General features: G+C 51.6%; 2 protein-coding genes across 9 annotated transcripts in view; one reads left to right on the top strand and one right to left on the bottom strand.

Annotated features, from left to right (window-relative positions):
* LOC147583540 (uncharacterized) overlaps positions 1-16,623 on the top strand; it is a 384,087-nt gene that overhangs the window by 79,113 nt on the left and 288,351 nt on the right. The gene's annotated exons all lie outside the window — the stretch shown is intronic.
* LOC147583544 (uncharacterized) overlaps positions 1-16,623 on the bottom strand; it is a 192,463-nt gene that overhangs the window by 39,307 nt on the left and 136,533 nt on the right. The gene's annotated exons all lie outside the window — the stretch shown is intronic.

Raw genomic sequence — 16,623 nt, 5'->3', positions numbered from 1 at the left:
GCATCCACCCACATCCATCTTGAGATGATCAGGTAGAAAGCCAGGTCCCCCCAAGGCTGTGGCCATGACCGTCTCCCTCACAGGTCATGGGCAGGACCAAGTGGCACCTTGGACAAAGACACCAGCCCATGACAGAACAAGCCTTCCTTCTTTCTCCGGATAGCCGATGCAACAGAGGAGAAGCCCTCTCACTACGCCATGCTCCCGACCTAACCCTGCCAACATCTCCCTCCAGAGGCCTCTCCCTGGCTGTGGCCCTCACAGCTCTTCACAGATGGACTCCATTCAGGGCCTGTGTTTCCCCGCGGAGACTTCCACCAGCGAAATCCTCTCAGCCTCATCCCCCACCTCGTAGCTAGTTGGGGAGATTCTCGATCGGATGGAGTTCATTTGAAGAGACCACTACCTCCCCTCATGGACTCTCTTCCCTCCCAGCCCCCACTGGGAGAGAAGAAATTCTGCAGATCTGACAACCCCTCACAAGGGGAGTCTCTGGGTCTACACGTGGGGGGCAGCGTGTTAGGGAGGGTGACTATGGCTGCAGGTTAAGCTGTAGTTTCCTGGAGAGTCCTGTGTCTATGTCTTACAGGGAACTGGAAGGACATGGAAAAGAGCTATCATTAACTATTTTTTTTAAATTTTTTTTAACGTTTTTATTTATTTTTGAGACAGAGAGAGACAGAGCATGAATGGAGGAGGGGCAGAGAGAGAAGGAGACACAGAATCGGAAGCAGGCTCCAGGCTCTGAGCCATCAGCCCAGAGCCCGACGCGGGGCTCGAACTCACGGACTGTGAGATCGTGACCTGAGCCGAAGTCGGATGCTTCACCGACTGAGCCACCCAGGCGCCCCTATCATTAACTATTAACTAAGCTGAAACAAAGTCATCTGCTGGCTACTGGTTAGGAGGCAAGGACAAAGTAATTATCTCAGAAGCTCACGTTCTCTTTCTCTCTCACCATCAACAACCACCTGATACAATTAGCACAGAACCCTGTTAAGCCACAAGCTGAAAAGAAGATACAGGCCAGAACATAAAGGCCAGAAGGTGACAGTGTCTCTCCAAGTAAAGGCCTGCCCGGGTCGAGACCTTTCCCTCACCAGGTCTGGGACACATTAAGCCACTCGAGAGCTGAAGCACCCAACCAGCCCCCCTTCTCTGACTCAACAGGCCACCATCAGGGCAGACTCCAGCTCCCCAAGTTGTTAAGGCCACAGGCATGATGTGCCTGAGCATCAGATCTGGGCCTTCTGGTTTCTCACCGCTGATGGGGAAGCTGGTCTTCTGATTGTACATCATTCTCTGCATGTCTGGCTAATGTGAGTCCACTCTTGAGAGAATGAGCCAGTCTTGCTGACACAACCTATCAGGTATATGAGTGGGATCACCTGCTCCTCAGCCCCCTCCAGGCAAGAGACCGACTTGTCATACTTTGCTTCAACATTCAGCGAAGCCTGAGAGGAAAACACGTGTCCAGAGACCGATCTCCTGCTCACCCTCCCTCTGTAAGTGTAAGTGCCCTGCGCTGGAGAAGAGAGTCTTTGCCTCGACTCCTTAACAGAACTGCTCTCACACCCTCGAAGAGTCACGCTGTGAGCTTCACTGTCCAGCCGGTTCTCTGTAGACATGGAAGCCCTTATACCACAGCTCTAGGGCTGGAGGGAGAGCAGACCACACACCCTGGGAGGACAGAGATCCAAAAACTCAGGGGCAGGCGTAAGCTGTCGGGAAATAGGACCTCACCAAGGAAAACTGGCACTTGGCGGGGAGAATAACCCAACCTCACTTCTGGACCACATTAGGAAAAAACAAAAAACAAAAAACAAAACAAAAACCTTCCTTCAGTTATTTCATGAGGCCACCAAAATCCTACTCCCGATTTTGCTGATTAAACCATAGTTTTCTTGGAGGAATTACACCATTCTTTAAAAAAAAAAAAAAAAAAAAAGGAAGGGGGCGCCTGGGTGGCGCAGTCGGTTGAGCGTCCGACTTCAGCTGAGGTCACGATCTCGCGGTCCGTGAGTTCGAGCCCCGTGTCGGGCTCTGGGCTGATGGCTCAGAGCCTGGAGCCTGTTTCCGATTCTGTGTCTCCCTCTCTCTCTGCCCCTCCCCCGTTCATGCTCTGTCTCTCTCTGTCCCAAAAAAAATAAAAAACGTTGGAAAAAAAAAATAAAAATAAATTAAAAAAAAGGAAGAAAGTCAGAATCTGAAATCCAAGATCCAGAAAATTAAAGGGTGTCAACAATCCATTCTGAAGGTCCCTTTTTTTTTTCTTACTCCGAGAGGTGTTTCCCCAATAATGAAGGTGGGGATCCCAACACAGTCCTTAGCCATCTATTCAGCCTTGAAGGCATTTAGGGCTTAAAACAGTTTTTTACTCTTTTCCCAACTGATGAGTACTCACGCTTTCATAAAGAAGTTGTTGCCAAAAGACTTAAAAAAACCCTTGATATCCTCAAACTAAAAAGGCTATATTGCATTCTGAATTCCCACCTCAAATCTGGGAAGCTGGTACACATCTGTAGCTCCAGCCCTGTAACACCAGAAGCCAAGGCAATCGTAGATCGGAACGGACTTTCTCTCTCTCTTACCCGTCCCTGCCCCTGCCCCAGCTCACCACGCACCACATGTCATCCAACACTGGTTAAGAAACCCCAAACTACCACAGCCTGACAAGGGCACACACTCAGTAGTTCAGCGTGAGTCAGCAACTAGCTGGGGTTGAACAGTGAGTCCCACTTTGCTGGACTAATAGAGGGTATCACGTGAAAATCAGGTAAAAGCTCTTTGAAAGAGCAACTTTCTGTTTTTAAGTTTATTAGTTTGAGAGACAGAAAGATAGGATGGGCAGGGGAGGGGCAGAGAGAGAGAGGGACAGAGGATCCCAAGCGGGCTCTGGGCTGACAGCAGTGAGCCTGAACTCATGAACTATGAGATCATGACCTGAGCGGAAGTCGGGACGCTTAACCGACTGAGCCACCCACGTACCCCCAAAAGAGCCGCTTTTAATGGGGCTGCTTCACAGTGCCCGGCACAGAGCAGGTGCTCACTAGCATTTCTGAGGGAAAAGTGTAAACTACGGTGCTTGAATAAGCAACAGAGCCTAGATCAGGGCAGGCCGATACCCAAGGCTTTCATAAAAACCTTCTGCTGACAGAGGCCCCACAGACAAAGCAGATGGTCTTGAACTACACTCCCGGTAATAACAACAGGAACAATTGCTACTACACGGTGTACAAAATATGCTACACGGTCTCAGCTCTAATCCATTTCAGGGCTGTCTTGGCATCCTGGAGGCACATACTCTGCTTTGGCTCAGAACTCTCAGCCTCTGTCTTAGGACAGGGAACTTCAGCTGCTGCAAAGAAACTATGCTGTACGTCAAGGGTTCCGTGTACCCATTTGCCAGAGAAGAAATCCAAAAGTGCCCACACTCCAAAATGTATTTTACAGCGTTGAGGTTCTTGAATCGGACACAAGCCCAGCACAGGGCTTCTTTTTTCCTAGGTTTAATTTTCTTACTGCATCAAGTCAAAGCTCTGAACAGAGTACGGACTTCTCAAGAAGCAGTGGGTTGCAGTCGACACACTAAGTGCATTAGAGTCACGTATCTAGACGAGCAAATGTGGGGACCATCCTAGATCCAGGGCAACAGCTCCTGAAGAAAGGAGCCCTCGTCTCTCCTGAGAAGCAGCATATTTACCAAGTTCCCCAGGAGCTGCCCTCTGCACATGACAGTTTAAGAACTCTGTAAGGCAGGGGCACCCGGGGGGCTCAGTTGGTTAAGCATCTGACTTTGGCTTAAGTCATGGTCTCGTGGTTCATGGGTTCAAGCCCCTTGTCGGGCTCTGTGCTGACAGCTTGGAGCCTGGAGCCTGCCTCAGATTCTGTGTCTCCCCCTCTCTCTGCCCCTTCCCTGCTCGTGCTCTGTCTCTCTCTTTCAAAAGTGAAATGAATATATTAAAAATGTTAAAAACCATCAGTGCTTAATTACAGTATGTGCATTTTTTTATTTAATTACAGTATGTGCACATATACAGTATGTGCATATTTTTTCAATGAAATGCTATTGCGCATGACAGACTCCAGTCTAGTGATAACTTTCATACCCACTAGGAAACCAAAAGATTCCTTTGAGCCACCTGGTGCTGGCATTTGTTTTATTGCAGTGTTCTGGACCCAAATTCTCAATGTCCACTTTCTCCCCTAAGTCCCCCCACCCAGCAACCACCCATCTCCCTTCTGGCCCTACGGAAGTTCCTCTCCTAGTCAGTCCACAAGCGTAAGCCTACACCACATAACCTTCTGAGACCGGTTTGTGCCACCTGGGAGGTTTCCGAGGCTCATCCTGGTGTCCAGGACCCCTTCCTTTGTACGGCTGCACACCAGTGCACTGTAGGGATAAACCACATGCGGTTTGCCCATTCACCTTTCGATGGACGAGTGGGTTGTTTCTACCTTTGGGGGATCGTCCATAGAGCTACCGTGAACATTTGCATACATGGACTTGATTCTCTACTTTCAACTCTTTGGGGTAGACACCTAGGAGTGGAATTGTGGGGTCACAGGGGAATTCTACTGCACTTTAAGAACTGCCAAACCGGCTTCCACAGCAAGGCAGGAGTTGTTTAGAACCGCCGCACCTCACAGAAGAGCTCAGATGCATGTGGAAGATACCTGGGCCCTCACCACCCAGCCTGGTCAATTCTTACCGTCCTTATTTTCCTCATCCTTCACTGCCGAGTAGTTTTCCAACAAGAAACCACTACAGACCCAGTTCAAAAATGGATTCTGGAGACGAAGACAGGCAGTGGAGACGGAAGGGGGAGAAGGCAGCTGCTCACCTCAAGGGATTACCGCAGGGAGAGTCACGCCGTTTACTTCACCATCCTACCTGGAGCTTGGGCTCTTCCCCTTCGGTGCTAGGGGCTGAAGTGTTTTATAAAGAAAGGGCCCGGTGAGAAACACCAAGTAGAAACCAGTACAAGTGTCTGGTTTTAAAGTGACAAGTAGAATACAGGTGTTAATTGGATGGTGTCCTATGGAAGCTATGGAAAGCAAGGCCTATCTGCTCTTCGGTGCTTGACAGCTGGATCAGCAAGTGTCCAGAAGGAGATGGGACATTCCACAGAGGTACTCACCTGGCACCACTAACTTCATCCTACTGCTGTGACAGTGGGATTCCACCTGATTACCCACCTGCACTGGGCTGTGCGGGAGGCCCGGCAAAAACACATCTTAAAGCATGTCCTTTCCCCCTGGGCCCCACCCCAGCCTGAGGTTTTACTGGCCTGACCCCTGAAGCCACGCGGGTCTCTGAGCCCTGGGTAAACGGACAAACCCCTGTCTTCCTCTGCAGTCGTGGAGAACACGATCTCCACCACAGGAGAGGATTCTCACCGTAAGGAACACAACACTGTCAGCACCGCGCCCTCCCTGCCACTCCAGAGACACCACTGCCAGAATTCTCTGCTCCCACAATGTCACAAACATGTAGAAATCCGAAGGAGACCCTCCCTGGAAAACAGTCTCTTGGGACTGACCCAGATCTGGTCAGCACCCACAATGTTCACGTACAAAGACAAAAGGACACCCCCACCCCATTCTGTCTGGCGCAGTTTTTCTACAGGTGCAAGAATTGTGCCCCGGTGCTCAATCATGGGTGTGGACAGAGAATCAAGTCTGCTGACAGAGGTGGCTTCCCTGGCTTCGACCCCTGGGAAAAGCAAAGCCTCCCTCCCCAGATCTTACTCTCCAGGGCCTGGACACGGCAAGGCCTAAGCAGGGTGAGGGAGCACCCACGTGCCGAGGGAAGGTGGTGTCAGCGCCACCCTGGGAAAGAGCAGGGGACAGCAGATGTTAGGAGGGTAATGACTCTCCAGCCTGGCTGTGCTGCATGTTGGAACCACCTAGGAAGCTATTAAAAACATGGGGCACCTGGGTGGCTCCGTCAGTTAAGCGTCTGACCCTTGGTTTCAGCTCAGGTCATGATCTCAGTTTCGTCAGTTTGAGCCCCACATCAGGCTCTGGGCTGGCAGTGCGGTGCCTGCCTTGGTCGTCTCCCTCTCTCTCTCTCTCTCTCTCTCTGCCCCTCCCCTGTTCATGCTATCTCTCTCTCTCTCTCTCTCTCAAAAATAAACTTTAAAAAAAAGTATTAAAAAAAAAACGTGCAGACACACCCCACCACCCATGCTCAGACTACATCACAGAGCACCTAAGCCAGAATCTCCAGAAGTGCAACCTGAGCGTTAGTGTCCATGTAAAGCTCAGCCGATCTCAACATGCAGTCTGTGGACAGGAGACCTCAAGTGGCAGAGGACTGAGCAGACCAGCAATGGCACGTGCCATCATTCAAAAGCTCCCGGTGGGGGCCAGCCACTGTCCAGAGAACTTTGCAGATGTTACTTCAATCGAGCCCCCCGACAACCCACAGAACTATAAGCTGCCACTGTTCCTATTTTTCAGATCAGCCAACAAAGGCTCAGAGAGGTTAAAGAACCTGCTCAGGGTCACACAGCTAGGAAACTGGAGAAGCCGGCAAGGCCGAGAGCCTGTGTTCCCAATCACCAGGTGGCACAGGCAGATGGGGAGGGCTCGGTCCTTTGTCCTGAAGGATTCCCCTTCAGGGAAAGGTGAAGGGCACATGTACCCCAACACTCAGACAAGCCCTATTAACCACTCCAGCCCACTCTCAGGTGTTCATGGAGAGCAGGCAGTCCCTGGCAGGGCTACAACTTAAAGGGGACACAGCGCCCCTAGAGGCAGCTTGGGGTTTCAGTGTGACTGGCCAGCAAGTCAGAAGGGAAACACCTAAAGAGATGGGCCAGGGCCCCAGGGTCTAGCCCTTCTCCTGCACGTGACAATTTTGTCTCTACTGCTGACCATGGAGCAAAGGTCAGGGCTCTGCTGTATCAAAGGAACCAAGGAGTTCCTGGTTTCATGGGGCTGATGGGGTCATCCCCCATTTTACAGGTGGAAAAAAACACAAAGTTCAAGAGCCCTTCCAGGGATACATGCCCCTTCACACCAGACATTTGATCAAACGCAGCAAAAATGGTCTCGTTAAGCCCTCCAAACAGCCTTATGAAGCACGTTCTAGAAGCAAACCCACTTCATCAATAAGGAAACAGGCAGAGATCTGAACCCAGGCCACTTGACAACGAGACACAGCCACAACTACCATGCGATACCTAACATCTTCCCGACCCCACAACCCCATGGTGGGATCTCACAAAGAGGCCAGGGCTCCATACTGGCTGTATTTTACATCCCCCCACACATACACTCCAAAAAAGGTCAACATTCCTGATTTTCACAGACGACAAAGCCTCAGCGGGGTCTAGGCAGAGTCCTGGGCCAGAGGTCACGACACGCCTTCCCCAGCTCCTCCTCATTACTCCTCTACTCACCGAGCCCTCATCAGCGAGACCCCAGACCATCTGATCCCAGGGTTGCTATGCTGCAGGAGGCAGGAGAAGAACATTCCCTTACTTGACTGAAGCAGGTTCTCATCCCCTGCAAACAAACAGGTCCTGCCCCACAAGCTGCTCCTTGGAACCTCCAAGGAGTAGGCACTGGAGCCAAAGGGTCCAGTGAGCTGGGAGACACATGGGACCATTAAAGGCTGTCAGCAGGACAAGTAACAAATACCGATTCTGGGCCCTTGGCTGGCTCTGTAGCTAAACAGCAAGGTGCTTTAGGCATTTCACAGTCCCTTGGGGTCTGAGACATCCCATCTGAAAGTGAGTTGGTTAGACACACTGGTCTTCTAGAACCCCTCCTAGCTCTGCAATGCTGGGGCTCTTCGGGAACAGCAGAGGGGCCTGGGCAAGTTTCAGCCTCCTGCAGGCAAACACAGACCACCCGCAGCCCCGTCAGCTGCTCCTACCCACCGGCTACATTCAGCGGGACCATGAAATGTGAGCAGCGTAAACAGGACCTGGACCTGTCGGGAGTGCCCAGTCAGCCACCGCCCCAAGGGCTCCAACACCAACATCGGCTGCAACTGGCCTCACACTCAGCGCAGTGGTGCGGTTAACTGATGGCAGGGAAGAACAACTGCATGTGAAATACCCATAAATAATTAAGACAGCAGCCGCACAGCTTCCTTCCGCCCTCAGGCTGTGCATGGCCAATTCTCGGACAGATCCACACACATAATCTGCAATTAATTAGAAGCGCACAACTCCTGAGAGGACACAGGCCAACGTCACACCAGACTGAGTCTGCAGCCCTCTGCCGTCCTGCTCTGTGTTTGGACACTTCGAGATCTGCTACCCAACCTGCGAACTCCATGTCGCCAGGATGGGCCCAGCTCTGGTCCCGGCTCTACTACAGATTTCCTGTGCCACCACGGGCGTGTCACCTATCTGGAGTCTCAGTTTCCCGGCTCTGAAGTGGGCATGATGGCACCTACAATCCACCTCCAAAGTTAGAGGTGATCTGACAGGAGAGAGGACAGGAGGCACTCTGTGGATTAAAGATGGGGTGCCGGGGCACCTGGGTGGCTCAGTTGGTTAAGCGGCTGACTTCGGCTCAGGTCAGGATCTCACGGTCAGTGAGTTCAAGCCCCGCGTCGGGCTCTGTGCTGACAGCTCAGAGCCTGGAGCCTGTTCCAGATTCTGTGTCTCCCTTTCTCTGACCCTCCCCCATTCATGCTCTGTCTCTCTCGGTCTCAAAAATAAATAAATGTGAAAAAAAAATTTTAAAAAGAAATATATAAATAAAGATGGGATGCTAACGTCTGGCTAAGTGTCACCCCACAAGCTGCCTCCTCAGTCACGGACAGCGGGGAAGGGAAGCAGAATAACGCTCCCAAGCCTTACAGTTAAGGCGAGGAAGGCCCCAAAAGGCAGAGGGACAAGAGACATTCAGAACACAAGAGGCCAACAAACAGTGGCAATCTTTGGACACTCCTGACACCTAGTGCACCACAGTGTCCCTGAGTTGCAGGGTTTTCCGTGGCTGCGTGCCAGGCAGCTGCTCTCTCAGTGCACCAATGACTCGGCTGAAGGGCTCGTCTGGAACATCAGGCAGAACACAGGAAAGAGATGGGAGTTACAGGTCAAGCTGCCCCCGGGACAGGGAATGGAGACTCCAGAGCTCAGAGTAGGATGGGCAGAACCAGCCAGATTGGAGGAAGAAAGCAACTGGACGCTGAAAATAGTGACTTGAATTGAATGCCTTTCACTTCTATCTCACCTTTAAAACTTGGCTTATACACCCCGTCCCGGAGGAAGCCTTCTGGACTCAAGATGAAGCCAATTCTCCACCTTGGGGCAGCTGGAGGACCTCAACTTTAACAACCTCCCCTGCTTGAGGGGGAGATCTGTAGGAGCAGAGAGAAGCCTATCCTCTCTGAATGTCCAGTCTAGCACAGTGCCTGACAGTTTTCCGTGTATCTGGAGGGGACCATGTGGCTCAGTTCTGGTCACCAAGTTATAAAAGGACGTCTACTAGAGGGACTGGTGTGAGGGCTTTTATTTTCCCAGGAAGAAACAGCAGGGGCTACGCTTTCTCCCTGGCTTCCGGCTTGAAAAGGGGTCTGGTAGTCTCCACAGCAGCAGCCAGCTTGCAAACAGGAGGCAATGAACAGGAGGATAAAAAGTAACAACTTAAGAAGTTTGGGGCAACTTCTGTAGCTTGGCTGTTTTAAGAAACACTGAAATCAACATTCGGGGGCGGGTGCAAAGATCTTTTCCGGTGAGTGTTTTTATCTTCCCTAGGTAAACACCCAGGAGTGGAATTACCAGAGCACACGGTATTTCTATTTTTCATTTTTAGAGGATCCCCCATGTGGTTCTCCACAGTGGCTGCACCAATTTGCACGTGGAACTTCAGAAATAAAAGACAAAGAGACAGAAACAGACTCTCAAATACAAAGAGCTGGTGGTTGCCAAAGGTTAAGTGGGTAAACAGATAAAGGGGAGTAAGAGTACGATTATCTTAATGAGCACTGAGAAATGGAGTTGTTGGATAATATATACCTGAAACTAATATTGCACTCTGTTAATTACACTTCAATAAAAATAATGAAGAAGGGAACCTGAGTGGCTCAGTCAGTTAAGCATCCGACTTCGGCTCAGGTCATGATCATCTCATGGTTCGTGAATTCAAGCCCCACATCGGACTCTGTGCCGTCAGTGAGCAGCCTGCTTGGGAGCCTCTGTCTCCCTCTCTCTGCCCCTTCCCCACTCAGGCTCACTCCCATTCACGCTCCCGCTCTCAAAAATAAACATCTTTTAAATCAAAAATAAAGAAGATGGGGCAGAAGAAACGTGAGCCCTGAGTAGCCCTGAGAGGCTGAACGATGCCATCAACCACTCACCTCCCGACCACCTGGTACAGGAAGAAAATAAGCTTACTTACACCACCATGAAGGGGGCTGTCAAGTGCCTGCAGCTGACAGCACCCCTCCCTGACTTCCCAGCACCCCCAGCAGGCCCACCTGGAACTCAGCAAGGACACAGGCCCTCTTAGCCTCTGAAGCCGTCTCTGGGATCAGCCCCACCCTGAGACCAAATCCAGCTCAGAACCGAGTTAATTGTTCTCTCGGAGCCTTCCAGTTGCCAACGGGGACTGCACCACTTGGGCTACCGCAGGCTGACCTTGGGGACTAAGGGAGAGGAAATCATTGATAGAATGTGACCATCTCTTACACACACAGTAGGTTCTCAGTAGTTACCGATTTCCCCGGGAGGCAGCGCAACACAGCCAAAAACAAACACTTCTGCTCCATGGTCCCAGGAGCTTAGGTCAGTTACCAGCTGTTCTACCTTGGGCAAGTGATTTAACCTCGTTGGACCCATTTCCTCATCGGTAAGGTAGCAAGAACAACATTCCCCCTCCTGCGGCAGTTATGGGGAACAAAGGAGATTACTGGAAAACACCAGGTGGCAGTAGGAGCTAGAAGGCCATTACCTTCCCACCTCCTACTCCTGCCTCCACCCATTGCCCCCAACCCCCGCCCTGTTGGGGCGATTCAGCATCCCATCAAATCCCTCAAAGGAAGCAAGAAGAGACCAGCACCTCCCCTTGGTGCGGCCAAATCTCTTGGCTCCCTTTCCCGGGAGTAGAGACGAGAAAGGGGAAAGCACTGCATCAACAGGCAGAGAACCCCATCCTGGCAGAAACAGCCCCCCAGGCTCAATAGGGGATCACGTACCCAAGACAAAAAGCAGCCCCAGAGAACGCTCTGCCTTCATTCATGCTAAATCCCCGCTTCCAACACCTGAAAGAAGGCCACCCTACTCTCAGATGGTGCAGAGGCCAGCAAGGAGACAGCGTGAGGAACACCACCGCCCTTACCTATTTCCTCCGGGGTCGGACTGACCCCCTCTGTGGGAACCCGTGGTTTGGGCGTTCTCTGTGTGAGAGTTACAAATGCTGAGCCCCACTGATCACTCACGGGGACTCCAGCCGGGAGTGTCCTGCAGGAGTCACCAAGCCACCCCACATAGGAGTGGGGGGACACGCACCAGAGAAGCCGACAGAGCACCCGCACTGTAAGCCAGAAGCCCGGGGTCCTCCCGGCTTAAGAACATGCAAGGAAGGGACCAGGTGCTGTGAACAGCCCACAGGCACAAGGGCACGAGGCAGCCCGCCCACTGACCCCAGCTGTGCCGCACCCTGGGGCGGGGGAGGCGGCCCTTACGCACCCACCTGGACCCTGGGGCCGGCCCAAGGTCGCAGGGTGAGCACTACACAGAACTGAGCCGCACCCTGAGCCCAAATCCAGGCTTCTCCCAAGCGCTGGCCAATGGTTCCTAAAACCACGGAGGGGAAGGGAGCCGGGCAGAAGCAGCCACTGTGTTCACAGCCTCCCAAAGGGTATGGTGGCCTCCACCCCCTGGCCCTGCCCCTCCTCCAAGGAGAAGCTCATAACCACCTGCTCCAAAAATGGCAGCTCCTTGAGGGCCAGGCAGCTCCAAACTCTCACTGCTGTCCGCCCTGGGCAACCCAAGACACCACCCGCCTGGTCCACCACCAGCCCATCCTGGGACCATTGATTTATTCACTCACCAGTCATTCCCAAGCCCCTGCTATGTGCCACCCGTGGCACCAGCGGGGGGGGGGGGTGAGGGGGGTGGGAGGGCGGGGTGGGGGCAGGCTCTTGGAGCCTCAGACCTGCGGGAGACAGACACTACTCAGGCACAGAAGAAAATCACCACAAACAGAGAGGCTGGGAAGGGAAAAATCAAGGAGAGAATTCTGTGAGGGAGCAGGCAGGCGAGCCTGAGAGAAACAAGGTGATAAACTGAAAGGTGATAGCTGGGTGGAAGGAGGAGGGGCATCCAGGCAGAAGGAAGGGCCCGATTCAAGGCCCCTAGGCAAGAATGAACTCTGCGCGTGGAGGAGCTGCCTGAAGGTCAGTGTGGCCAAGAGTGACAGGCAGAGCATAGGAGAGAAAAGTCAGGGTTGTATATAGAGCATGGCAGAATTTGGATGTTGCCCCAAGTGCAGGAAAACACCACTGCAGGGTTCTGAGGGGGCAGTGAGCTAGGGCAGGAGGGGCAGAGGTGCCCATCTGCCAGAGAAGGCACCATCTCATAAAGAGGATGAGTGTGCAGTGGTCTTTCTAGGAGTCCCTGGGCCCCTAGAGAAAACACCACCTCGTATTAATCGTCTGCTTCCTAGGCCGCCAGCCTGTCATTAAGGGGCTTGAGCCACAGATCTTAGAGAGGAGGCTGACGGGACATCCTGACAGCAGAGCGTGGGCTCTAGACGCCAGGGCCTGTGAGGCAACCGGTGGGCAGCTCCGGCCACGGGGTCAGGTCCAGCCCAGTCCTCTCTTCTTATGGAAGCCACTAACCAAGTCTCCCTGTGGCTTGTCATGGCATGTCCCTCGAAGAGGGCATCAGCACTGGCATCCCAGCCCCAAGAGCCAGGTGGCATTCTCCCCGAGCCTCACCCGGACCCCTTCCTCATTTCCATCAGTGCTCCTCAAAGAGTGTTAGGCAAGGTTAGGAAAAGTCAAGTCTTCCTGCCACCAAGAGGGCTTCTCGCATCCTACGGATGGTCCAAGAGGATCCTGGCCTCCCGATGCCAAGCCCACCTACCACCTCGGCTAGAATGTTGTGATTATCCTCTTTGGGGAATCAAATAGCAATTGACATATCAGTAGGACAATCTCTATGGTGCACCCCAACATTTCCCTTTTTCCTGTCTTTTTCTAGCAATTTCTAACACAGTTCTACACCTCATCCCAGGGCTGTCAATCAATTCTTGGCCTTAAAAAAAATGCCCATGGCAGAAGTTTCCATAGGTTCTCAGTACCAAACGCTATCACCGCGAACAAGCTCTTTCATCTCTCCAGGCCGCGGACTGTTCACTGGTAAGATAGACGAAAGAACACATTCCTTCGGAGTCAGGGTGAGGATGCGCGAGGGTGATGGTCAAGGCCAAGCAGAGGCCTGGCACACAGTGAGCAGTCAGCACATCGACACCTGCTGATGGTCTTGATTCCGCTGTGCTCATGCGACCAACAATTACTCATCACTCACAAGGTGCCAGTCTTTCTAGAGGAGCCATTTTAGTGAAGATGGATGGTGGAGGGCCGCCTCCGGAAAGCAATCACTCTGTGTCTCCTCCTACGCGAGACCAGGTGGCACGCCCACTGGAGCTCTCTATTAAATATGGTGGGTGTCCCTTGACCCCAACTTCTCAGCTCAATCACCTGAACTTCATAGCCACAGAAAAGAGAACGCTACAAAACTCTCCTGTCCAGAGTGCTCTCTCCACTTCAGTCAGGGACTGTGACTCCTCTGTGTCACAGGACCAGACTGGTGAATCTGAGGGCTTGTGGGAGGAGAGGGGAGAAGGACAGGAATCCCCAGACAGATAGCCCTTGGCACCAGTTTGAGTTTTCCATGGCTCACATATTACCTGCAGAAAAATAAATCTGCTCTAAGTTATGGGTCCTACTCAGAAAAGAAAAAATTCTAATATAGACTAAAGGTTCGAATTGCATTAAAGATATGGGTGGATTTTTTCCCCCAAAATGCTCTTTTGAAATCAAATTCTTACAGCAGTCCGGCTTTGTATGTGAGTTAGCTGTGGCCTTACCTGTGAACACCTGCCCATTGTGTTGTCCCAACACTCTGGGGAGCGAGGCTGACTTCCTAGAAACTCCCAAAGCAAACCTCAACCGCCCTCCTGCAGCGATAAGCCAGGGAACTGGCAAAAAGAAGCGTTGATCAGATGCAAGTGAGCCTGAGTTCAGAGCCAACTCCTCCCATGTGTGGGGTAGGACCACACAGACATTCCTGGCAGACATCCAGGTGCAACAGAAGCCAGATCTCTTTCCAGTTCCTTTCCTCAGCATGCTTTGTCTTTTGGGCCTATCTATGGAAGGCAGAGAATTCTCTGAATACAATACACAGCAATAAAGACAAGGGTCAGCAACTAATTTTAACAAAGACGGGCACAAAAAATGCAGATTTCCAGTATTGGCGGGATCAGTGCCTCAACTAATTCGTGTGCTATAAAGAACACTTCGATTATAGCTCACCACATGATGGCCTCAACCCAAAGCTAACCCTGGAGCAATCGTGGATGAGCCACACCACCAGGTAAACATAGGTGGCAAGAACTTTTTAGAAAGAACTGGCCCCAGAGAACTCTAGCAAGGGGGAATCTCTGCATCTGGTTTCCCTTGAAGAGATTCTTCTGGCATCCAAGTGCCCACAAGCATCGAACCGTACCTTGATTTTTCCAACAAGGCACATAACCGTCAGATGGCCTGAGACCAAGTCATGGTCTCAGTTCGAGGAAACCAATTCTGATTTTTTTGCTGTGTTGTAACTGAGAAAACCTTAGGCGTAGGTTTCCAATTCCAGCAAACTGAAGTGAGTAGAGGTTATTGTTTTTTTTCAAGTATAGTTCATCTTTTTATCAATGAATTTCAGACGAGCCCTAATCACACAGGCCTCTAGGGATAAACAAATAAACAACTTACAAGAACGCCATGGAGGGATGATAAATGCAAACAAAGACACGTTCACAAGACACTTTCCTTTTTCATTGTTATCAAGGGCAGCTGTGACTAAGGTTGCCAATATAAAATGATTAAAATTAATTAGGGGGGTCGATAAATGGCAGTTGTTGGAAGATGGAAGGCAACTGAAGGGAAAATGAAGGCTCAGGAAGGCAACTTGAGGCAGAAAGCTATCTCGGCGGGGTGGTGGGGAACAAGGTACCTTGGTGGCTCTGTGGTTAAGCATCTGACTCCTCATTTTGGCTCAGGGCATGATCTCACTGGTTTGTGAGTTCAAGCCCCATGTCAGCCTCTGAGCTGGTGCCATGAAGCCTGCTTGGGATTCTCCCTTTCTCTCTGCCCCTCCCCCACTTTCATGCCCACACTCTCTCTCAAAATAAACTTAAAAAAAAAAAAAAAGCTATCTCAGGGCAACTGGGTTTGAATGAGGCAAAACAACAACAACAACAACAATAGTAGCCTTGAGAAAAAAAGAACAGAATTGGCTGCTTCCTTCAGCCCAGTAGGGAGCTCAGATCAGGAAACACAATGCCTGCTCTTTCCAGCAGGAAGCTAATTGATCTTTTCTAAAAAGTGCTGGTTCAAGAAATGGCATCACAGAAGAGGACTGAGCTGTAGAAGGAACAGCTCAAAGATTAAGAGGCACACTCTCAGCTCTGGAAGGCACAAGACCACACCGGTGCAGAGGTGGGCTGCGGCTGGCCCAGGCTTTCAACCTAGGGCAGAAATGGCACTGATCATCCGAATTTCAAAAGAGCCCACGGGGCATCCTCTTTTTTTTTTTTTTCCCAACATTTATTTTTGAGAGACACAGAGGGACAGAGCGTGAGTGGGGGAAGGGCAGAGGGAGAGGGAGACATGGAATCTGAAGCAGGCTCCAGACTCCGAGCTGTCAGCACAGAACCTGACACAGGCTTGAACTCACCAGCTGTGAGATCATGACCTGAGCAGGAGTTGGACCCTTAACTGACTGAGCCACCCAGGTGCCCCCAAAATCATCCTCTAAAGCAGAGAGCCCGAGAGCCACCTCCAGTAGCTGGCTCTGCTGCCTCAACCCTGACCCTCATCTCTACCAGCTGCTCTCCTTTGCACCCCCAGTCCACCCATTGTCAACTCCCCACGGGTGACCAGAGTGGTCTTCCTAAACATAGGTCTGCGTCTCTCCCCTGCTCCAGAGTCCCCATTGGTTTCCCATCCCATACAGACAGCTCAAGGCATGCCCACCCTCTCAGCTCTCCTCTCCCACTGCCCCTGGCTCCTTCTTCCTACACCCCACTCGGCACCCTCTCACCCCAGGGCCTTTGCACTGGCTATCCCTCGGCTAGGAACAATCTTCCTCCGATATACTCATAGCTCCCTTCCTCACTGTAACAGGCCTCTATGCAAAAGTCCCCTCATCAGAGGCACCTGGGTGGCTCAGTCAGTAAAGCGTCCGACTTCGGCTCAGGTCATGATCTCACAGTTTGGGAGTTCGAGCCCCATGTCAGGCTCTGTGCTGACAGCTCAGAACCTGGAGCCTGCTTCGGATTCTGTGTCTCCTCTCTCTACCCCTCTGCCCATGCTCTGTCTCTCAAAAATGAATAAATATTAAAAAAAAAATGGCTCATCAGAAGGGTATTCTGAATGAA

This window comes from Puma concolor, chromosome A2 (assembly GCF_028749965.1).
Source record: "Puma concolor isolate L17-30 chromosome A2, mPumCon1.1.hap2, whole genome shotgun sequence".
NCBI lineage: Eukaryota > Metazoa > Chordata > Mammalia > Carnivora > Felidae > Puma > Puma concolor.
This window is presented reverse-complemented; position numbering and strand designations above follow the sequence as displayed.